Source organism: Aquarana catesbeiana, linkage group LG12 (assembly GCF_042186555.1).
Source record: "Aquarana catesbeiana isolate 2022-GZ linkage group LG12, ASM4218655v1, whole genome shotgun sequence".
NCBI lineage: Eukaryota > Metazoa > Chordata > Amphibia > Anura > Ranidae > Aquarana > Aquarana catesbeiana.
In genome coordinates this window covers 55422898-55446970 of record NC_133335.1, presented here as the reverse complement: position 1 = coordinate 55446970, position 24073 = coordinate 55422898, and the positions used below count along the sequence as shown (strand labels likewise).

Sequence of the window (24073 nt, the reverse complement as noted above, 5' to 3'; positions counted from 1 at the left end):
GGGAATCTCTCCAGTGAGACACAGACAGAAAAAAAAATATGACTTCTCTTTTACTAAAAGTTTTGCCTTCAGTTCTACTTTAAGATTTTAAAAATGCATTTTAAATAAATGACCTACAATTTAAATTAAAGCAGAATTTTGTCAGAACAATTGAGAGCAGAAAGCTATTTTGTTCACAAAAGACATTCTATGGAGACCATTTATAAAAAATGTGCTTAACTTTTCACCAGTGAATTTGTCAAATGAATGTTACATTCACCCTATGAAAGTCAACTTAAATATCCTGAAAATAACATTTCACACATATTAAAAACATTTACAAGGGTATTCAAACAGCATTTTTTATAAATAGATCCCTATGTCTCTTTAACAATAGGAGCTTCATACTTTCCTGTTGGCTATCTTTTTTTTAGCGTGTGCGGTGATCTGCGCATATGCAGGGTTTAGGGATGAATTAACTTCTGTGTTCTTGCTCGGAAGTTACATCGTGCCACACCGGCCAAACAAGATGGCCAAAGATGCCAACTCCAGAGGAAAACCAGGCAAAGATGGCGGCACTGCCATGACAGCTTACAGACCTCACATCAATGAAGAGGAGGTAAGTATTAGTTCCACTTTAGTACTCACCTCCACTCCAGTGCTGCAGTGTCCCAGGGCTCCCCACCAGTCAATGACATCTTTGGCCAGTCTTATTCTGAATTCAGATATTCATCGTTTTGATTGGCCAGGATGAGAGCACATCACTGCCATTCATATGCAGTAGTTCATTCATATTTGAGAGGTTTTAATGGCAGCTATAAATTGTCATTGCACTAAAGTTTATATGAGTGCACCAGGCCTCTATCCCATGACCAAGTCATTTGAATGTGATGACACGCATAGTGCGGAGCCGGGTGATGCGTCTAAACTGAAACCCGAAGTAATGCGGGAACCGTGGCCCCACTGATTGTTATTGTAAGAGCGATCTTATTTTTTTACCACTATATAATTTGTAGATGGTATTTGCTTGTTTAATTTTGGTGTTAGTGGGCACAGAAAAATGTATGCACTAACATATATTGTTTTGTGAGAACCACGGTATATTGAAAAACAAAGACCTTCAGGCATTCATCAATAGCACAGCCTGTAGAATGCCACATCCAGACAGTGGGTATTTGTGAGCATCTTCCTCTATCCAAGGGAGACCCAGGGGGTGGAGGTGGGGAAGGGCCAGTTTAAGAGTAGTTAGGGTTAAGCCTGGGATTCCACTGTAAAGGAATTTTTTTGTCAACATAGAAATGTTTTAGATAAACAAATAAGGAGGAAATAGAGTGTATTAGGTTTGAAGAAACAAGTTGAAACATAAACATTCCCCATAGGCTAAGTGAGCGATTTGTGCCAGCTTCATTTCCATGAACACCTAAGCTTTTGGAGAAGTGGGAGAGGAGGCACGCATGCTGTGGAGGAGGCACGCCGAGGCAAGCTATCAGATGCGGGAGGAACACTAAGGAGTTCTGTAGTAACTTGGAGTACTGGGAATAATTTTGGAGTAACTTGAAGCACTGGGAGTAATTTTTGAGTAACTCGGAGCACTGGAAGTAATTTTGGAGTAAGTTGGAGTACTTTTGAAGTACCTTGAAGTACTGGGAGTAATTTGGAGTAACTTGAAGCACTGGGAGTAACTGGAGTACTGAGAGTCATTTGGAGTAACTTGGAGTACTGGGAGTAATTTTGGACTAACTAGGAGTACTGCGAGTAATTCTGAAGTAACTTAGCATATTGGGAGTAACTTGAATTACTGGGAGCCATTTGAAATAACTTGGAGAGCCTGGAGTTACTTTTTCCTAGAGTATCCCAGTTAGAGTAGTGGGAAGTAGTGGCATAGATTGGTGATACAAACCAGTGCACATCTTGCTCCATGTATACAATCCTTGAAAAGCCGTTCAAGGGTGAATACTGGTGTGTGAGATGTCAACTAGTTGTTTCTCTGGAAGCTCAGATCTTGGCTTTAGAGAATCAGGTGGCAACACTGCGAAGTATCAACAACATAGAAAGGAGCTTGGATATTATTCAGCAGGTGCTGGAGGGGGCCAGTATAGAAAAATTACAGCCACAGAACAACTAAGGAGGAAATAATATGCACCCATACAAAACTAAGAGGCAAGTTAACAATTGCTAGGAGCCTAGCTAACAAAATGAAGGAACTGGAGCTGCCAATGCACAAGGAAACTTGGTTTGACAACTCACATGACTGGCTGGCAACTAGGGATGAGCTTCGAGTTCGAGTCGAACTCATGTTCGACTCGAACATTAGCTGTTCGCAAGTTCGCCGAACACCGAACAATTTGGGGTGTTCGCGGCAAATTCGAATGCCGCGGAACACCCTTTAAAAGGCTATGGGAGAAATCAAAAGTGCTAATTTTAAAGGCTTATATGAAAGTTATTGTCATAAAAAGTGTTTGGGGACCCGGGTCCTGCCCCAGGGGACATGTATCAATGCAAAAAAAAGTTTTAAAAACGGCCGTTTTTTCAGGAGCAGTGATTTTAATAATGCTTAAAGTCAAACAATAAAAGTGTAATATCCCTTTAAATTTCGTACCTGGGGGGTGTCTATAGTATGCCTGTAAAGGGGCGCATGTTTCCCGTGTTTAGAACAGTCTGACAGCAAAATGACATTTGGAAGGAAAAAACACATTTAAAACTACCCGCGGCTATTGCATTGCCGACAATACACATAGAAGTTCATTGATAAAAACGGCATGGGAATTCCCCCCAGGGAAACCCCGAACCAAAATTAAAAAAAAAAAAAATGACGTGGGGGGTCCCCCTAAATTCCATACCAGGCCCTTCAGGTCTGGTATGGATATTAAGGGGAACCCCGGCCAAAATTTAAAAAAAAAAATGACGTGGGGTTCCCCCTAAATTCCATACCAGACCCTTCAGGTCTGGTATGGATTTTAAGGGGAACCCCGCGCCAAAAAAAAAAAAAAAAACGGCGTGGGGTTCCCCCAAAAATCCATACCAGACCCTTATCCGAGCACGCAACCTGGCAGGCCGCAGGAAAAGAGGGGGGGACGAGAGTGCGGCCCCCCCCCTCCTGAACCGTACCAGGCCACATGCCCTCAACATTGGGAGGGTGCTTTGGGGTAGCCCCCCAAAACACCTTGTCCCCATGTTGATGAGGACAAGGGCCTCATCCCCACAACCATGGCCGGTGGTTGTGGGGGTCTGCGGGCGGGGGGCTTATCGGAATCTGGAAGCCCCCTTTAACAAGGGGACCCCCAGATCCCGGCCCCCCCCTGTGTGAAATGGTAAGGGGGTACTTACCCCTACCATTTCACTAAAAAACTGTCAAAATAGTTAAAAATGACAAGAGACAGTTTTTGACAATTCCTTTATTTAAATGCTTCTTCTATCTTCCTTCATCTTCTTCTTCTTCTGGCTCTTCTGGTTCTTCCTCCGGCGTTCTCGTCCAGCATCTTCTCCGCGGCATCTTCTATCTTCTTTTCCTCGGGCCGCTCCGCACCCATGGCATGAGGGGAGGCTCCCGCTCTTCTCTTCATCTTCTTCTTCATCCTCTTCTCTTCTTCATCTTCTTCATCTTCATCTTCTCTTCTTTTCTTCTGCGGGCCGCTCCGCATCCATGCATGGAGGGAGGCTCCCGCTGTGTGACGGCGTCTCCTCGTCTGACGGTTCTTAAATAACGGGGGGCGGGGCCACCCGGTGACCCCGCCCCCTCTGACGCACGGGACATGACGGGACTTCCCTGTGGCATTCCCCGTGACGTCACAGGGAAGTCCCGTCAAGTCACCGTGCGTCAGAGGGGGGCGGGGTCACCGGGTGGCCCCGCCCCCCGTTATTTAAGAACCGTCAGACGAGGAGACGCCGTCACACAGCGGGAGCCTCCCTCCATGCATGGATGCGGAGCGGCCCGCAGAAGAAAAGAAGAGAAGATGAAGATGAAGAAGATGAAGAAGAGAAGAGGATGAAGAAGAAGATGAAGAGAAGAGCGGGAGCCTCCCCTCATGCCATGGGTGCGGAGCGGCCCGAGGAGAAGAAGATAGAAGACGCCGCGGAGAAGATGCTGGACGAGAACGCCGGAGGAAGAACCAGAAGAGTCAGAAGAACCAGAAGAAGAAGAAGATGAAGGAAGATAGAAGAAGCATTTAAATAAAGGAATTGTCAAAAACTGTCTCTTGTCATTTTTAACTATTTTGACAGTTTTTTAGTGAAATGGTAGGGGTAAGTACCCCCTTACCATTTCACACAGGGGGGGGGCCGGGATCTGGGGGTCCCCTTGTTAAAGGGGGCTTCCAGATTCCGATAAGCCCCCCGCCCGCAGACCCCCCCCACAACCACCGGCCACGGTTGTGGGGATGAGGCCCTTGTCCTCATCAACATGGGGACAAGGTGTTTTGGGGGGCTACCCCAAAGCACCCTCCCAATGTTGAGGGCATGTGGCCTGGTACGGTTCAGGAGGGGGGGGGGCCGCACTCTCGTCCCCCCCTCTTTTCCTGCGGCCTGCCAGGTTGCGTGCTCGGATAAGGGTCTGGTATGGATTTTTGGGGGAACCCCACGCCGTTTTTTTTTTTTTTTTTTGGCGCGGGGTTCCCCTTAAAATCCATACCAGACCTGAAGGGTCTGGTATGGAATTTAGGGGGAACCCCACGTCATTTTTTTTTTAAATTTTGGCCGGGGTTCCCCTTAATATCCATACCAGACCTGAAGGGCCTGGTATGGAATTTAGGGGGACCCCCCCACGTCATTTTTTTTTTTAATTTTGGCCGGGGTTCCCCTTAATATCCATACCAGACCTGAAGGGCCTGGTATGGAATTTAGGGGGACCCCCCCACGTCATTTTTTTTTTTTTTAATTTTGGTTCGGGGTTTCCCTGGGGGGAATTCCCATGCCGTTTTTATCAATGAACTTCTATGTGTATTGTCGGCAATGCAATAGCCGCGGGTAGTTTTAAATGTGTTTTTTCCTTCCAAATGTCATTTTGCTGTCAGACTGTTCTAAACACAGGAAACATGCGCCCCTTTACAGGCATACTATAGACACCCCCCAGGTACGAAATTTAAAGGGATATTACACTTTTATTGTTTGACTTTAAGCATTATTAAAATCACTGCTCCTGAAAAAACGGCCGTTTTTAAAACTTTTTTTTGCATTGATCCATGTCCCCTGGGGCAGGACCCAGGTCCCCAAACACTTTTTATGACAATAACTTTCATATAAGCCTTTAAAATTAGCACTTTTGATTATTCATGTTCGTGTCCCATAGACTTTAACGGTGTTCGCGTGTTCGAGCGAACTTTTTTCCTGTTCGCATGTTCTGGTGCGAACCGAACAGGGGGGTGTTCGGCTCATCCCTACTGGCAACTATCCAGGGGTATTTCTTGTATCAGAGGGACAAGGAGGGTGGAGGGGGGGGGGGTTTGCCTGTATATCAAGAATGATTTACTGGTGAACGTGAGGGACGACATTGCAAATGGGGTAAGGGAGGAGGTGGAGTCCCTGTGGGTGGAGCTTAAAGGAAAGGAACAAATGGGATGTCAATATTGGGGGGTATGTTACAGGCCCTCTAAACTTAAGAATGAGGAGGAGCTGGATCTCCTAACACCATTAGAAATGGCAGCGAGGCAGGGCAATAATATCATAATGGGGGACATGAACTATCCAGATATTGACTGGGCAGAAGAAACAGCTTACCAATTTAAGGCTTGTCATTTCCTAAATATCTTACAGGACAATTTATGTGCAAATTAGTAGATGCTCTACTAGAAAGAATGCTTTGCTAGACCTATTAATTACAAATAACACAGATCTGATCGTAGATGTGGAAATTTGGGCCAACTTGGGAACCAGCAATCACCAGATAATCAAATTCAATATAAATCATAGGAAAAGGAAGCACAAGGGTAATGCAAGAACACAAAATTTCAAAAGAGCCAACTTTTCTAAACTGCACTCAATACTACAAGATCTTAAATGGGACCAAAGCCTAGAGACATTGAACGCTGAAGAAAAATGGGAGTACTTTAGGAACATAATAAATAAAGATATTATTCAGTATATTCCAATGGGCATGAATATAAAAGAGCAAGAGTTAAACCTGGGTGGCTAAAGTTAATGTAAAAATATATAATAAAAAGAAAAAAATTGTTCTTTATAATAATTTATAATAATTTAAGGCAGAGGAGTCACTGTTGTCATTCTGACACTACAAGCAATGCAATAAGAAATGTAAAAATGCAATCAGGGCAGCTAAAATAGACTTAGAGAGAAACATAGCAGAGGAGAGTGAAACCCCCTCCCCATTTTTAAAAATATATTAACAGTAAAAAGCGAGGCCAGAGTATATTGGCCCCATACAGGATGATCAGGGGAAGTTGGTCACAAATGATAAGGAGGTGGCAACTGTACTAAATGCTTTCTTCTCCTCAGTTTTTACACAGGAATAGGAGGGGTATAGTAACCAAGACTGTATCAATGTTAAAGCATCCCAGAGTATACCCTTGTGGCTAACAGAAGCCAGTGTTCGATGAAGACTTGAAAATCTTGACGGAAATAAATAAACCAGGGTGGCTTACACCCGAGAGTCCTCAAAGAACTCAGGTTATTGCCAGGCCATTATTTCTAATTTGTATAGACAGCCTAATGATGGGAATGGTACCAGTTGATTGGCGAAAGGCCAAAGTGGTACCAATATTTAAAAAAGGGCAAAGATACATACCTGGAAACTACAAGCCAGTCAGTCTAACATCGATAGTATGTAAACTATTAGAGATGATGAAAACAGTATCATTAGTAGTAATCAGCATGGATTTATGAAAGGTCATTCTTGCCAAACAAATCTGTTAACATTCTACAAGAAAGAGAGCCATCATCTACAGTAGCTAAGGGAAGGCCGGCGTATCTGGATTTTGCAAAAGCATTTATTACAGTTCAACATAAATGCTTAGACTATCATTCACATTTACTCAGGAAGGGAATTGTCCTCCCATCCCTGAATACTTAACCTTTTGGAGTATCCCTTGCCCTAATCCCTCTCCTATTACCAGTTTTACAAGCAATAAATTACAAAAAGACAAGCCCTTGACTGTTTATTGGAGCCAGAGAAAATGGACTGTTGCTTGGGTGACTGAAAGCCTATGTACTATTTGGGGAAGAACCAGTTAATATCAGTGACCCCTTGCGTGAGTAGCACTTCAAGGGGTTCTAAATCAAGGATTAACATTTACCTTGTTGATAGGGGGCATGAATTTAATCCGTATAAGGATTGGGACCTTTTCTGAATGTGATACTAAGTTGGATGATGTGGATATAGAGGAAGAGAATGTACATGTTCCCAAAGAAACAGGATTAGGGAAAAAAAATCTAGAAAAATTACACCCATGAATCTGAACAGATATCTCTCCATGTTCATGGACTTTAAGTGAATTTGAGGAGTCTAGATTGGTTCTCATGATGTAGGGACAACCTATCCCCTAATGAAAGAAAGGCATTAGAGAAATTAATAAAAAACAAGGTTTTGGTCATAAAACCAAGTAATAATGGGGGTAATGTTTTCCTGCAGTCTAATATAGGAAAAAAATGTATAGACAGCGCAACAACTCAATGTACTATAATAAAATAAGACAATCCCTTCCCAAACCTAGTGACAAATGTTAATAGATGCTTGAAATTGTGTATTCTTGAAAGGGGGGGTTACCCAACAGGAATATAAATATCCGAGAGTTGACACATATACAAAATTCCAACATTTTAGACTTTACCAAAGTTGCATAAGAACAATGAATTACAACCTGGTCGCCCGATAATTTCAGGTATAGAAGTCCAACAGATAAGGTGGACAAATTCTTGGCTAAACAATTACAACCAGTTGTGAAACATTAAAAATAACATGCATAGGACACAGCCTATGTCTGTATGCACCTGGCTTGGTGGGAGGCGCTGGTGTTTTACCAATCAAGTTAATTTAGTGAGCATGTTGCCCTTTGGTTGTGATTTGTGGGTGATGTATTTGTGGTATGGAGGTGGAGTGACATTCAGGGAGAGTTCATTTGTGAACTGAACAATAACAATTAGAACATCTTCTTAACAGAAATATCTAGAGGACATTCTGCTTTTGGATTTAAAAATATACAACATATAAAGATGATGGGAGAATAGACACAGATACTGTACATATGGGAAGCCTACAGCTGGATACACCTTCCTCCATGCTACAAGCCACCACCTTCCAACTCAGATTTCTTCAATTCCAGTAGGTAATTTCCTTCGAATTGGAAGAAGTTTCTCCAAAATATGGGCTTTCTTGGAAGAGTCTAAGCATTTAACAGATACATTTCCAGTGAGAGGGTATGTGTATAGGTGTATTTGAAGGGGATTCAGGACAGGAGTATTGCACACAAAAAGAACTGAGCCAAAAAAAAAAGTACAGTGAATAACAAAATCAGGATGAGATTCATTACAAAATACAGAACACATTAGGGAAAAATGAAAATATGAATAAATAATGAGATCCTACCCTCATATGACCACAAAAAAGGCCACCAGTCTGAAGGATATCGTTTTATATTATTTCTTTAATAATTGTGCATCCAGTAGGCTCAAAAAACTGAATGTCCATGTGGTATATTGTATATAGGCAAAACAAAAACCAGGGGAGCATTTGAGAGATATCTTCCAAAAAAGGATAAAGCCCTTTGGGTGACCACTCTGCAAAATATCATGCTGGGTCATCTAAGAACCTAAAAGTGAAGGGGTTTTACTCATTCCAAATTAGCCTGAAAAGAGGAGTTGTTGCTATTATATAGCAAAAGGGATGATTTTGGATTTATCTTTATGGTACCTTAATCCCTAAGGGGACCAGCAAATACATCAGTTTGGGTGTATTTATTTTTAAGGTTTTTCCTAAAGTATTTTTTTCTGTGTGGTATTGATCTGCTGTCAGGGAAGACGCATGCATGTGTGCAGGCACATGGTTCCTGTAAGCCCTATTTGTGCCTTTTTAGCGGGTGCGCCTGCATGATCACGTGCTCATACCCGAGTGCGCATTAGCACCAGGCGGGCAATTTAAACTATGTCTTGTGTCAGTGGCGTTTAGTCTATTACTTTCCTGAAGCATCTGTGTATCCGTTCCTGTATTGCTCACCCGTTGCCAACTCAAGCTGCTCCTGACTTTGCTTGAACTCTTCCTGCACTCTTCCTGCACTGACTCCTGGATTACCACTGGACTACACTTCTGCCTTATCATTCTGCTCATCTGTCTTGTTGCTTTATATATACATTGTACATTCACATCAGTCCCTACCCTCAAGGAGCTTACAACCTAAGGTCCCTAACACACATTCATACATACTAGGGCCAATTTAGACAGGATCTGATTAACCTACCAGCATGTCTTCAGAGTATGGGAGGAAACCGGAGTACCCGGTGAAAGCCCACGCAGGCACAGGGAGAACATGCAAACTCCAGGCAGATGGTGTTGTGGTTGGGATTCGAACCACTAGCGACCCTTTTTGCTGCTAGGTGCTAACCATTACACCACTGTGCTGCCTATATATATATATATATATATATATATATATATATATATATTTATATTTAGCAGAGGCCCTAGAGAATAAACTGGCAGTCATTGCAATTTTTTATGTCACATGCTTATTGCACAGCAGTTTTTCAAACACCATTTTTTTAGAAAAAAATACACTTTAATGAATTTAAAAAAAGCAAAACACAACATATACCCCCATTTTTTTGTAAAATATGAAAGATGATGTTACGCAGCGTAAATAGATATCTAACATATCATGCTTTAAAATTGCAAGCACACGTGAAATGGCACCAAATTACGGTACTTAATCCCCATAGGTGATGCGTTAAAAATTTGTACAAGTTACCAGTTTAGAGATACAGAGAAGGTCTAGAATTATTGCTCTCGCTCTAACGTTCACGGTGATACCTCACATGTGTGGTGTAAAAGCCGTTTACATATGTAGGTGTCACCTATGTTTGCGTTAACCGCTGTACGTGAGCTTGGAGGGAAACAGGCGTTTTTACAAAACAAAATATTATTTATTTTATGACTTTTTTATTTTTACACTTTAAAACATCCCTTGTGATAACAATACAACATGACACGTCCTCTTCATAGAGAAATCTGGGGTCTATAAGACCCTAAATCTCTCCTCTACCTTTAAAAGCAAAAGATCAAAAAGAAAACAAATGTGATCTTTTGCTTAACCAGCTTACGTCCGCGCTATAGCCGAAACACGGCTACAGTGCGGATCTCAAATGCCAGGAGGGCGTCCATGTACATCCTCCCATTCTTCGTACTTGGCTGCTTACAGAGCAGGGTAAAGGGGCAATCACAGCGGGCCCTTTACCACCTGATCAGCTGTCAGCCAAAGACAGCTGATCACAAAAGTAAACAGAAGTTGGCTATCGCTGTCACCATGGAGAAAAGAATAAAGCCAGCAACCAGCTTCTGTTAGAGGGACATCGGTCCCCTAAGTGCCAACCAGTACTGCTCATCAGTGCCCTCCAGTGCTGCAAATCTGTGCCCACCAGTGCCATCTATCAGTGCCCATCAGTACTGCTAATAAGTAACCACCAGTGTCACCTATCAGTGCCCATTAGTGCTGCCAATCAGTGCCCATCAGTGCCTCATCATCAGTGCCTCCTGATCAGTTCCCACCAGTGCCACCTATCAGTGCCCATCAGTGCCACATGCACGGGAGTTATGTCATTGCAGCTCCGGTCAGTCACAGAGCCGGAGCCCACGAACCTGGAAGCAAGTAGGGTGAAGATGGATGAGGCTGCAGTGCTGACATCACAGCGCTGGAACAGCTTAGTTTTAAGATACATTTTACATAATGTGCTAGTATGCAATGCATTATGACTTTACCTAGCAGGAAAAAAAACACCTCTAGCGGTATACAACCGCTTTAAAGGGAGTGCTCCTAATCTCAGCTTGTTACCTGTACAAAAGACACCTGTCGACAGAAGCAATCAATCAGATTCAAATCTCACCACAATGGCCATGACCAAAGAGCTGTCCAAGGATGTCGGGGACAAGATTATAGACCTACATAAAGCTTGAATGGGCTACAAGACCATCGCCAAGCAGCTTGGTGAGAGGGTGACAACAGTTTTTGCAAACGGTGAGGAATCAACCCAGAACTTCACGGGAGAATCTTGTCAATGATCTCAAGGCAGCTGGGTCCATAGTCACCAAGAAAACAATTTGTAACACACTATGTCATAAAGGACTGAAATCCTGCAGTGCCCACAAGGTCCCCCTGCTCAAGAAAGCATATGTACAGGCCCGTTTGAAGTTCACTAATGAGCATTTGAATGATTCAGAGGAGAACTGGGTAAAAGTGTTGTGATCAAATGAGACCAAAAACAAGCTCTTTGGCAAACTTGTGTTTGGAGGAGGAGTACAGGACAACTTCACTGCATCAAAGGCACGAAGGACGGGCCATGTACCGTCAAATCTTGGGTGAGAACCTCCTTCCCTCAGCCAGGGCATTGAAAATGGGTCGTAGATGGATCTTCCAGCATGACAATGACCCAAAACACATAGCCAAGGCAACAAAGGAGTGTCTCAAGAAGAAGGACATTAAGGTCCTGGAGTGGCCTAGCCAGTCTCCAGACCCTGATCCCACAGAAAATATGTGGAGGGAGCTGAAGGTTTGAGTTAAACGTCAGTTTAAAACGTCAGCCTCGAAACCTTGCCAAAAAGGGTTTTGCCACCAAGTACTAAGTCATGTTTTACGAAGGGGTCAAATACTTATTTCACTCATTAAAATGCAAATCAATTTATAACTTTTTTGAAATGGTTATTTTTGTTGTTATTCCGTCTCTCACTGTTAAAATAAACCTACTATTAAAATAGACTGATCATTTCTTTGTCAGTGGGCAAACGTACAAAATCAGCAGGGGATCAAATACTTCTTTCCCTCATTGTAATTGAACATTTCGTTCTTTGGTTCAATAGGGTTATAACAAAGAACTTAACCTAACTCATGCCTAATAAACTGTGGAGTGGCTTTTTGGCATTGTCACCCCAGCACTGGTTTACAGTATGTCCACTGTATTGGTGACTACTGGGGATACATGATCACTAGAATTCACTGTGCCCCAAGTCAGTGTCCTTCTGCCCCCCGCCTCCTCTAGAACCACAAAGGGCCCCTTAGTTCAGTGCACCCCAAGGAGCCTTAACTCCAGCCTCTCAGCTCCCCTCTTCTCCTTTATCCCACCAACATGGATGCCAAAACAGTCCTCATTAAACTGACACTGTCAACACAGAAGTATTTTTTCTCCCACTAACACAAATGCATTTTTTTATATTGGGGACACCATCAACACAGGGGCATTTTTCCCACACACTGATGATGCTGGGGCATTTATGCCTGTGCCACTCTTAGCCCCATCTTTTGTACCACCATTAAACTTTTCAATTCGATGTGAAACATTGGCGTTATTTTAGCGCATGCCACATCCCATAAATATGATTCAGTGTATTTCTTTAATTTTCTTCTTGTTACCTGCAAGGCGGCCTTCCTAACTATTCATGCATAGGCATGTGTTGAGGTTGAAGGGGTGGAGGGTCAGCCTGTCAGTGCTCAGACCATACGCCGCACACTGCATCAAATAGGTCTGCATGGCTGTTGTTCCAGAAGGAAGCCTCTTCTAAAGATGATGCATAAGAAAGCCTGAAAACAGTTCGCAGTCCTGAGGTCTGATGAGACCAAGATAAATGTATTTGGTTCAGATGGTGTCAAGCATGTTGGGCAGCAACCAGGTGAGGAGTACAAAGACTCTGAAAAGATATGATAAAATATTTACAAAATTGTGAGGGGTACACTCACTTTTGTGACATACTGTGTGTGTGTTTATATATATAGATATATATATATATATATCTATATATATATCTATATATATAGATATATATAGATATATATCTATATATATCTATATATATAGATATATATATATATATATATATATATATATATATATATATATATATATATATATATCTATATATATATATATATATCTATGTATATATATATATATATATATATATATATATATATATATATATATATATATATATGTATATGTATATATATATATATATATATATATATATATATATGTATATATGAAAATTGATAAATCCTGTTGTACTGATGGCCTCATTTTTTGAGGCCCAAAAATGCCGGGACAGTACAAATACCCCCCAAATTACCCCTTTTTGGAAAGTAGACAGTCCAAGGTTTTTAGTAAGAGGCATGGCAGGTTTTTTGAAGTTGTAATTTTTAGTCATAATTTTTTTAGAAAATAAATAAATTAAAAATAATTTTTCACTTTTCCTTTTTTTTTTTTTTACATACTGTCACCAGTGCAGTACATCATCATTATATAAAGGATGTGGCGGTAATTAAGGACACTGACTGATGACAGTAGAATAAAAAACAATTTTTTTTTTTTGTAATATTTTATTATATGTTTTCCTTTTTTTAACATTTTTTTTTAACAAACTGTGACCAGAGCAATATAATGTTACTATAGTAATGATCAGGATTTTTTTTATCTTTACACATTATGATTGCTTATAGAACTGAATTTCATTGCTATAAGCAAGCATTTTACTGAATGAAACAAATTAATTCAGTTTGTTCTGTGGTTATTAGATGTGATTGGTCAGAGCTAATTACAACGTACAGATGGGCTGTGATTGGCCCAGTCTGTACCATGTGATCACATTGACCAATCACAGCTAGCAACACAATTGTACACAATGGATGGCATGAAAGGAAGCCATCCATTGTTTACAACTGTCACGTGACCTGCTGTGATTGGCAGCGAGCTGGTACAGTGATCAGTCATCGGCTGTGTCCACCAAAGACGGTTCGGCTGTCAATCTGCTATAGGTTGGGCAGGAAGGTGTTAAAGTAGTATTAAACCCACAGCAGTTTTGGTTTGACACACTGAGCACAATAAAATAAACATTCCCCAGTAAACTATTTTCATCACAACACTTGCACCAGCACCTCCAACGTTCAATGCTGCTGGCTCCTGCGCTGTCAGTGCTGCTTCTCCACACTTCTGGTCTTCACAGGAAAGAGTTAACAGTTGATAGTGCAGTCTTTCGGTAATGCATCTATAGCAGCTACTATTTCAGCTGTGGTGAACGGGGAATTCAAGGAGAGAATTTGGGACTCAGAGAGAGAGGGAAAATTTAGTTTCTGTAAGAAACCTTGAATGTTTTCGTTTGTGGGTTGGTATGTTGGGATCGTCTTTGATATTACTGTAGTAAGTAGCAAATTGGTTTGCAATATCTTGCGGGTTGCTGATTTTGTGTTTGAGAGTGGGGAGTGGGGTGTATTAAGTGGGCAATTCTCGTCTTGGTGTGAGCTGCTTTTATTCTACTGGCTAAATACTTGCCTGCTCTATTGGCATTGGCATACAAATTCAGTTTTAGGCGTCTTAGGTGAAAATCATATTGTTGAGACAGTAAGTCTCTTAGTTTGTTTCTTAGTTGGGAAAGCTGTTGGGTAAGAGAGGTTTCGGGTGCCCATTTGTTTTGCGTTTCTAGTGTATGTATGTTGGTTAGAATAGAGTTGAGATTAGCTGTGTATGTCTTCTTTTCCCTAGCACCCAGTTGTATTAATATACCCCTCATGTATGCCTTATGGGCATTCTAGAGAGTAAAAGGGTTATTCACAGAACCGGCGTTGTTTAGAAAAAAAGTACTAAGGTGTTGGGAGATTAACAAGGCGGTTCGGGGTTCTTGCAATAATTTAGCGTTGCTGCGCCAGATGGGTGGGGAAGAGGAGACAACCTGATCATTGATGGCAATAGTACCAGCTGCGTGATCAGACCACGTAATATCGTGTATCTGCGCAGTGGAGACTTTTTGTAGTAACCATTTATCTGTTAGGAATAAATTAATGGGCGAATAAGAGCAATGCCTGTGGGAGAAGAAAGTATAGTCTCTTGCGTTCGCGTTTAAGCATCTCCAAGCATCAAACAGTTCCGCATTATGTCTTGTTTTGCTCAGATATGTGGAAGTGTTTGTTTTTTGATTGGACGTATCCAGTCTAGGATCCACTATGAGATTAAAGTCACCACATATGATAAGATTCCCATATTGTTGAGACTCAATTTTCCGTATTAGTCTGCTAAAGAAGCAGATCTGGTGTGAGTTTTGAGCATACAAAGATACCAGCATGTAAGGATTGGAGTTGATATCTCCCTTCAGGATAATGTATCTGCCATTAGTGTCAAGTATGGTTTCTTTATGTTGGAAGGATAAAGTGTTCCTCAAAGCGATTAATACTCCTCCTTTCTTATGACCAGGTGTGCATGCCAAGAATACATGGGGGAAGTCCTTATTTGAGCATTTCGGGGCTTTGGATTTTTGGAAGTGAGTCTCCTGAACACACAAGATATCAGCCCTGTGTTTCTTGGCATCATTCCACATGGAGAGTCTCTTTGCGGGGTGGTTCAGTCCCCTGGCATTGATAGATAGGCATCTAATGGGCATAGGGAGGGTTATGGGAAGGCTGCGGTGCTATGTGGTGCATGTACTCACTGTGATCGCGGTTGACATCCAAAAAAGGAGCTTTATTTCTGGCTTTGTCCAGAGCGGAATGGGAGTCTGTTGCTGGTTGGCGTGCTTCAACAATAGAACGAACAAAAGAAAAGTGATAAAAAGAAAATAAAGTTAATGGTGCCCATTCAAAGAGCACAATAAGAAAGGGATCTGTGAACTGATCCATGTGCAGGCGTAACTGCTGCTAATATTCTGGAGGGGAGAAAACAGGGAGCAGGGGCGGACTGACCAGTCGGTCCATTCAGACGTGGACCGAGGGCCCGACCGCTGAAGGGGGCCCGTCAGCGCCACCTGCTGGAACCAGCTTGGGGTCCAGGGACAAAAAACTTGCGGCCGCGGACCCCCGGCGACAATCTTTTGTGCTGCCTCGGAGGGTGAGGGGTGAGGGGTGAGGGCGAGCGTCGCTGGGTCACATAGAGCAGTGGTTTCCTTTTTACCCAGCGTCCGCTGTCATCGAATGTCCCGCCTCCTGCACTGGCTCTTTTGATAGACATCACACAGGAGGCGGAACATCTGATGACAGCGGACGCTGGGTAAAAGGGAGATCCCCGCTCTGTGTTACCTGGTGGCTCTCCTCTCTAACCCCCATACACTGATCAGACTGCATGGAGGGGACACTGTGAGGCTGCATGGATGGGACACTTATCAGACTGCATGGAGGGGACACTGTGAGGCTGCATGGAGGGGACACTGATCAGACTGCATGGAGGGGACACTGGTGAGGCTGCATGGAGTGGACACTGATCAGACTGCATGGAGGGGACACTGGTGAGGCTGCATGGAGGGGACACTGATCAGACTGCATGGAGGGGACACTGGTGAGGCTGCATGGAGGGGACACTGATCAGACTGCATGGAGGGGACACTGGTGAGGCTGCATGGAGGGAACACTGATCAGGCTGCATGGAGCGGACACTGGTGAGGCTGCATTGAGGGGACACGGGTGAGGCTGCATGGAGGGGACACTGGTGAGGCTGCATGGAGGGGACACTGACGAGGTTGCATGGAGGGGACACTGGCAAGGCTGCATGGAGGGGACACTGATCAGGCTGCATGGAGGGGACACTGATCAGGCTGCATGGAGGGGACACTGATCAGGCTGCATGGAGGGGACACTGGTGAGGCTGCATGGAGGGGACACTGACGAGGCTGCATGGAGGGGACACTGACGAGGCTGCATGGAGGGGACACTGGCAAGGCTGCATGGAGGGGACACTAGTGAGGCTGCACAGAGGGGCTACATGAAGGGGGACACTGGTGAGGCTGCCCTGAGATGACTCAGGGGAGGCTGCATTGAGGAGACACTGATCAGGCTGCATGGAGGGGACATTGGTGAGGCTGCATGGAGGGGACTCTGGTGAGGCTGCCCCGAGGGGACACTGGTGAGGCTGCCCTGAGGGGACACTGGTGAGGCTGCCCTGAGGGGACACTGGTGAGGCTGCCCTAAGGGGACACTGGTGAGGCTGCATTGAGAGGACACTGACTAGGCTGCACAGAGGGGACACTGGTGAGGCTGCATTGAGGGGACACTGGCGAGGCTGCACAGAGGGGACACTGGCGAGGCTGCACAGAGGGGACACTGGTGAGGCTGCACAGAGGGAACACTGGTTAGGCTGCACTGAGGGGACACTGGTGAGGCTGCACGGAAGGGACACTGGTGAGGCTGCATTGAGGGGACACTGGTTAGGCTGCATTGAGGGGACACTGGTGAGGCTGCACTGAGGGGACACTGGCGAGGCTGCACTGGCGTCGCTGGGTCACATAGAGCAGTGGTTTCCTTTTTACCCAGCGTCCGCTGTCATCGAATGTCCCGCCTCCTGCACTGGCTCTTTTGATAGACATCACACAGGAGGCGGAACATCTGATGACAGCGGACGCTGGGTAAAAGGGAGATCCCCGCTCTGTGTTACCTGGTGGCTCTCCTCTCTAACCCCCATACACTGATCAGACTGCATGGAGGGGACACTGTGAGGCTGCATGGATGGGACACTTATCAGACTGCATGGAGGGGACACTGTGAGGCTGCATGGAGGGGACACTGATCAGACTGCATGGAGGGGACACTGGTGAGGCTGCATGGAGGGGACACTGATCAGACTGCATGGAGGGGACACTGGTGAGGCTGCATGGAGGGGACACTGATCAGACTGCATGGAGGGGACACTGGTGAGGCTGCATGGAGGGGACACTGATCAGACTGCATGGAGGGGACACTGGTGAGGCTGCATGGAGGGGACACTGATCAGGCTGCATGGAGCGGACACTGGTGAGGCTGCATTGAGGGGACACGGGTGAGGCTGCATGGAGGGGACACTGGTGAGGCTGCATGGAGGGGACACTGACGAGGTTGCATGGAGGGGACACTGGCAAGGCTGCATGGAGGGGACACTGATCAGGCTGCATGGAGGGGACACTGATCAGGCTGCATGGAGGGGACACTGATCAGGCTGCATGGAGGGGACACTGGTGAGGCTGCATGGAGGGGACACTGACGAGGCTGCATGGAGGGGACACTGACGAGGCTGCATGGAGGGGACACTGGCAAGGCTGCATGGAGGGGACACTAGTGAGGCTGCACAGAGGGGCTACATGAAGGGGGACACTGGTGAGGCTGCCCTGAGATGACTCAGGGGAGGCTGCATTGAGGAGACACTGATCAGGCTGCATGGAGGGGACATTGGTGAGGCTGCATGGAGGGGACTCTGGTGAGGCTGCCCCGAGGGGACACTGGTGAGGCTGCCCTGAGGGGACACTGGTGAGGCTGCCCTGAGGGGACACTGGTGAGGCTGCCCTAAGGGGACACTGGTGAGGCTGCATTGAGAGGACACTGACTAGGCTGCACAGAGGGGACACTGGTGAGGCTGCATTGAGGGGACACTGGCGAGGCTGCACAGAGGGGACACTGGCGAGGCTGCACAGAGGGGACACTGGTGAGGCTGCACAGAGGGAACACTGGTTAGGCTGCACTGAGGGGACACTGGTGAGGCTGCACGGAAGGGACACTGGTGAGGCTGCATTGAGGGGACACTGGTTAGGCTGCATTGAGGGGACACTGGTGAGGCTGCACTGAGGGGACACTGGCGAGGCTGCACAGAGGGGACACTGGTGAGGCTGCACAGAGGGGACACTGGTGAGGCTGCACAGAGGGGACACTGGTGAGGCTGCATTGAGGGGACACTGGTGAGGCTGCATGGAGGGGCCACTGGTGAGGCTGCACAGAGGGGCCACTGGTGAGGCTGCACAGAGGGGCCACTGGTGAGGCTGCATGGAGGGGGCACTGGTGAGGCTGCATGGAGGAGGAACTGGTGAGACTGCATGGAGGGGGCACTGGTGAGGCTGCACTGAGGGGACACTGGCGAGGCTGCATTGATGGACACTGATGAGGCTGCATTGATGGGCACTATTTCTAACATAGACTCTCAAATGGACACAGAGTGGACATGCACACCACGTCATTATGTGTTGCACCGCGCGCATCCGTGCACTGGGCCTGCTGCAAACCTCCTAGTTCTACTGTCCCGTATAGGGCAAAGGCGGCCGACTCCCTCCAAGTCTCTCCCTCGCCTCAGCAAACAGTGCCTGGTACGGTGGAACGAGGAGAGGACACATCAGCCAGCCACAGCAGGGCCAGGGCACCAGCCAACTGTAACCCACCCACCCACGGTGACGCACCCACACCAGGGAGCCAGCCAGCCACAGCAGGGTGCCAGCCACAGAGGACGCAGGAGCCAGCCAGCCACAGAGAACGCAGGAGCCAGCTACCGAGGATGATGGAGCCGGCCATCCACGGCAGGGTGCCAGCCACAGAGGAAGCGGGAGACAGCCACAGAGGACGCAGGAGCCAGCCAGCCAGCCACAGAGGACGCGGGAACCAGCCACAGCTACGGTAGCCATAGTTAAGGTAAGAGGAGAGCTACTCGGTGCCAATTTTATTTCTACTTTGTGAGAGGTTGGGGCAGGGGTGAGAGTCATGGCACAAGGAGGGGGTCCAGTGAGGACCAGAGTAAATGAAGGTGTTCACTGTACACTCTGTTAGAAAGAGGCCCCCCTCCAGGTCCCATTATACTCCTTTGTAGTCTCTAATGGGTCCTGGAAGGGGATCTCTCTCTAACAGAGACTCTTTAATGGACACTGTTAGAGAGAGACCCCCCTTCAGGTCCCATTAGACTCTGTTGTAGACTCTAATGGGGCCTGGAGGGGACGTTTTCTAACAGACTGTCTAATGGACACTGTTAGAGAGAGACCTCCCTCCAGGTTCCATTTTAAAAAAGGCAGAAATTGTACTTTGTGCAAAATGTAGAGGCGGGATCAGGGGTGGGCCATGGGCGGGGTCAGAGGTGGACCATGAGCTGGGCCTGACAGGGGGCCCTTGCTTTATTTGGTCCGGGGGCCCTGGGTGTTGTCAGTCCGCCCCTGACAGGGAGTTTAACATAGAACCCCTGTGTCCGGAGAGAACTGAATGACATTTGTTACTGAAACTCACATGCTTCCACCGGTATTTTTCTTGGAGGAGCGTTTACGTGAGACCACTTGCCAGTCCTCTTGTAATGGACTAGGTGTCGAAGCAGAAACAGCTGGCAAAGTTTGGTCCGGTAGGATGCCCCATTGTTGCAGTGCCGCTAAGCCTTCTTCCAGAGTAGAGATCAAGACTGATGTACCGTTGTGGGTAACCAAGAGCTTGGCAGGGTGCTTCCATTTGTGGATAATGTGGTGGTTCCTCAGAGCTTTTGTTATTGTCGCTAGATTGCGATGCTGCTGGAGTGTGTGCCTGGACAGGTCCGGGAGGAGCTGCAGATCTGCATATTGTGGGTGCTGGTTGTCTGTCCTACGGGAGATTGTTAGGATTTGTTCCTTAACGTGATAGAAGTGTACCCTAAGTAAGACGTCTCTGGGAGTATTTTCTGGAAGGAAGGTTTGGGAATGCAGTGAATACGGTCCACAATGAGGTCCTGTAGTGTCAAAGATGGCAGTAAGGTGGAGAAGAAAGCCTGGGTATATGACAGTAGCTGCGTGGCAGGTATGGTTTCAGGGATCCCCCTAATTTTGAGGTTGTTCCTCCTGGAACGGTCTTCCAAATCTGCTACTTTGTTTTTCAACCAGGCAATTTCTTCACTATGGTTGCTATGGGCATCCACCATTATGTTAAAGGAAGAGGTTAAGTCACTTATGCGTTGTTCTACATGATCCACCCTGCTGCCCAATGCCTGTACTTCTCTGTGACAGTGATTTATCCCTGCAGTCATATTTGCATGTAGTGAGGCTTTCAGGGACATCAGCTTGTCCTTAAGAACAGTGTCTGATGCTGGCCTGTCAGAGGTGGGAAATGCTGCTATGGGATCCTGTATTGTGCACTCCTGTTTCCCCATCATTAGCAGGCCTGCTTACCTCCATAGCTGGGTCTTTCAGCGGCCTGTCTGGTGAGGTCATCCTCTTTTTTTGCTTAACTGGGCTTCTGATAGATGGACTAGAGGTCCCAGAAGAGGATCCGCTGTGTAGGAGGGCTCGGTGAGGTTGCTGTGCTGGGCCGGAGCGACCGTTAGATATGATCGCGGCCCGCTCCTCTGCCTGTCTCTCTAAGGTACCGGCGCCATTTTGCGGGAGCTTGTGCGCCCTAAAGAAATCCTGCAGTTTCTAAAGGATTTTGTGGATTTTTCTGATGGTGGGTCATCTCCGCTGATGCAGCTGGTCCCAGGGAGGCAGGAGGTGCTTTTTAGGGTGTAGATGTCACCGGTGGTCGCGGATGGTGACGGATTCTCTCCGGCGGCCGAGCAGAGCTCTCAGTTCAAGCGTCCATGTTAGAGCTAGGTCGCCACGCCCCTCCAAGATAAATTCTTTTAAATAAGTTTTACTTGTTTATCTGAGACTACTCTTCCCTAAACCCCTTCAAATGAGCAGAAAAGTGTTAAAATCTTTCTTTGTCTGTCCCCCCGAGAGAAACGACACTTAGAGCTTTGGAGAGAGACAAGTAAACAGTACAGATATATGTGCTTTGCTCAGATTCCATGGTTTAAAACCCTTTTAAGGATCTGGGTTGCCAATGATCTGTTCTCAGGCATGTAGCCAGCCTCAGCCAACAACATGTTCCAGACACCCGGATTTAGTCAGCACAGGGAGGGAACGGTGAGAGCCAGCAGTCCCGCCTCTGCTGCCACACCCTAGCTGTAACTCTGCCCTTCTTCCTGGCCCCTGCATTTGTCTCTGCCTTGTTCAGGAAAGAGAAGGAAAAAGATCCCAGACTGACTGTGTGACCCTCAGAGGAGGTCTGTACTCAGAGGAGAGGGAGGAGGCTGTGAGGAGGGAGGAGTCTGACAGGGCGATGTTCTACACATAAGATTGGGCAGAAAGGATACCTTATGCGTGTATGTGAGAACACTTGACCAAGAATTTATGGAGTGTGAGAATGAGAGCCTCTGTCTCAGTGAAAATGAGGGTAAAATGGACACAGGACTCTCAAAGAGGCAGTTTGAGAAGTTCCAGCAGAAGATTTGTGAGCAGAGAAAGCTATGCTTAAGTTTTCTCTGGATTTTGTAAGTCTGGATTGGGGCTGGAAACTTGAAGACTTCAAAGAGCATAGGGAGGGATGAGTTTCAGTCTTGTGTCCGGGCTTTCCAGAAGTTCTGCAGGTTTTGTGTGTGCCCAGGTGCACACACTCATTATAAGGCAGATCTGAGCAGAGCTCAGAGGAGTTGGTGTTGGAGCAGTTGCCTCAGCCAGGAGGATTTAAGTACCCAGGCAATATCCTTGAGACGGCACTCCATGTGGGAGAGCTTCCATGTCAGTGGACTGAGAGAGTTGGGTTAGCTGAGAGAGTCGGGGAGACCATAGCTGAGACAACTGGAAGAGAGAGTTGAGGGGACCGTGAGTCTTGGAGGAGTGTGAAAGCCTGGAGTGTCAGGAGAACCCTTTCCTAGAGTGGGCCTGCACAGCTTTGTACTGCGACCAAGGCTGAGTGAGCCTTGAGAGCCAGGTGGCTTGGCATTTGTTTGCGTTGTAATTTTTGGGAGAAGAGCCCCTGTGTGGGTAACCCATGCATGCATGAACTTTAATTTTTGTTACTTTCAATAAAAGTGGGCTACCATGCCCTTAAACTGAAGTTCCTGTTGGCTGTGAACTCACTGAAAACGCATCTACCACTGAGCTAGACATCCCCAATATCACAGGAGGAACATTGATGTCTCTGTGTGTGGTACCTGAGGTAATATTCTGTAACACCCTTCCATCTCTCTACCCATCATCCCTCCTTTCCTTCATCTCCTTCCCCTCCCATTTCCTCTCACTCCCCCTACTCTCTCCCCATTTCCTCTTTCTCTCCTCACTCTGTTTTCCCTCATCTCTGCCCCGTTCCTCCTTCTCATCCCCCTTCCCTATCTCACCCTTCCCCCACCCCTTCTTCTCCATATATTTCCCTCCTCCCTCTCTCTTGATTCCCCCTATCATGCAGAGGTCTATGTGCTCTGTTGTATGTTATACGAGGTGTGTCTAAAAAGTTTGGTGAATGGTCCAATATCTCAACGGAAACATAGGCCAGATGTGCGTGCATGCACATGGCTATCCAGAGACACATCAAGAAGCGCCACTCAGCATGGGGTACACGTGACTATTGGGGTAATCTCGCTGCGTGCCATCAATTGAAGTCAATGTGAGAGGTAGAGTCACAGTGCACTGGAGCAACGAGTGAACATCAAGTTCTTCTACAATATGGGAAAAATGGCGACGGAGACGCATGAAATGTTGGTGCAAGTGTACTGGATGGAAGCCGTGAGCAGAAAATGTGCTTACGGCTGGTTCAAACGCTTTCGCAATGGGAAGGGAATGACTGCGCATGAGCCATGTTCAGTTCAATCGTCAACAAGCAGATCCCCAGACATGATTGAACAAGTGCAGCAAATGCTGACACGAGATCGACCAGAGATGACAGGACCGGACAGTGCTACATGATAACGCGCCTGCGCACTGTGCGATCCGTGTGTGCCAATTCTTGGCTTAGCACAGTATACTTGTTCTCGATGATCCACCATACTCCCCTGATCTGGTGCCTGCAGACTTCTTTCTGTTTCCCCGTCTTAAGAGCGTCATGAAAGGCACGCGTTTTGTGGACATTGCGTAAATCCAAGAATGAGTGACAGTGGTTCTGCGATCGGTTCCTAAAGATGCATTTGCTTTAAGAATGTTTTCAAAGGTGTGTTGTGAAGGATGGTGATTATTTTGAAGGCCAATAAAGGTAATTTGTATCTTTTGTTTTGTTTTTTCTGATACCATTCACCAAATGTTTTAGACACCCCTCATAGCCTGCATTCTATAGAGTATGCTGTATATTACATACTCCCAACTAAAGTGTTCATTGTGTCAACAGTTGCTAGAGGCAGTATGTAGCATCCTGAATACCTTTTTCTTGTTCAATATTTTATTTATTTTAGGTATATTGGTAATAACAAACATGGCATGAGAGAC

General features: G+C 46.1%; 1 protein-coding gene across 9 annotated transcripts in view; it reads right to left on the bottom strand.

Moving 5' to 3' along the window:
• LOC141114251 (beta-1,4 N-acetylgalactosaminyltransferase 2-like) overlaps nucleotides 1–24073 on the bottom strand; it is a 330459-nt gene that overhangs the window by 153049 nt on the left and 153337 nt on the right. The gene's annotated exons all lie outside the window — the stretch shown is intronic.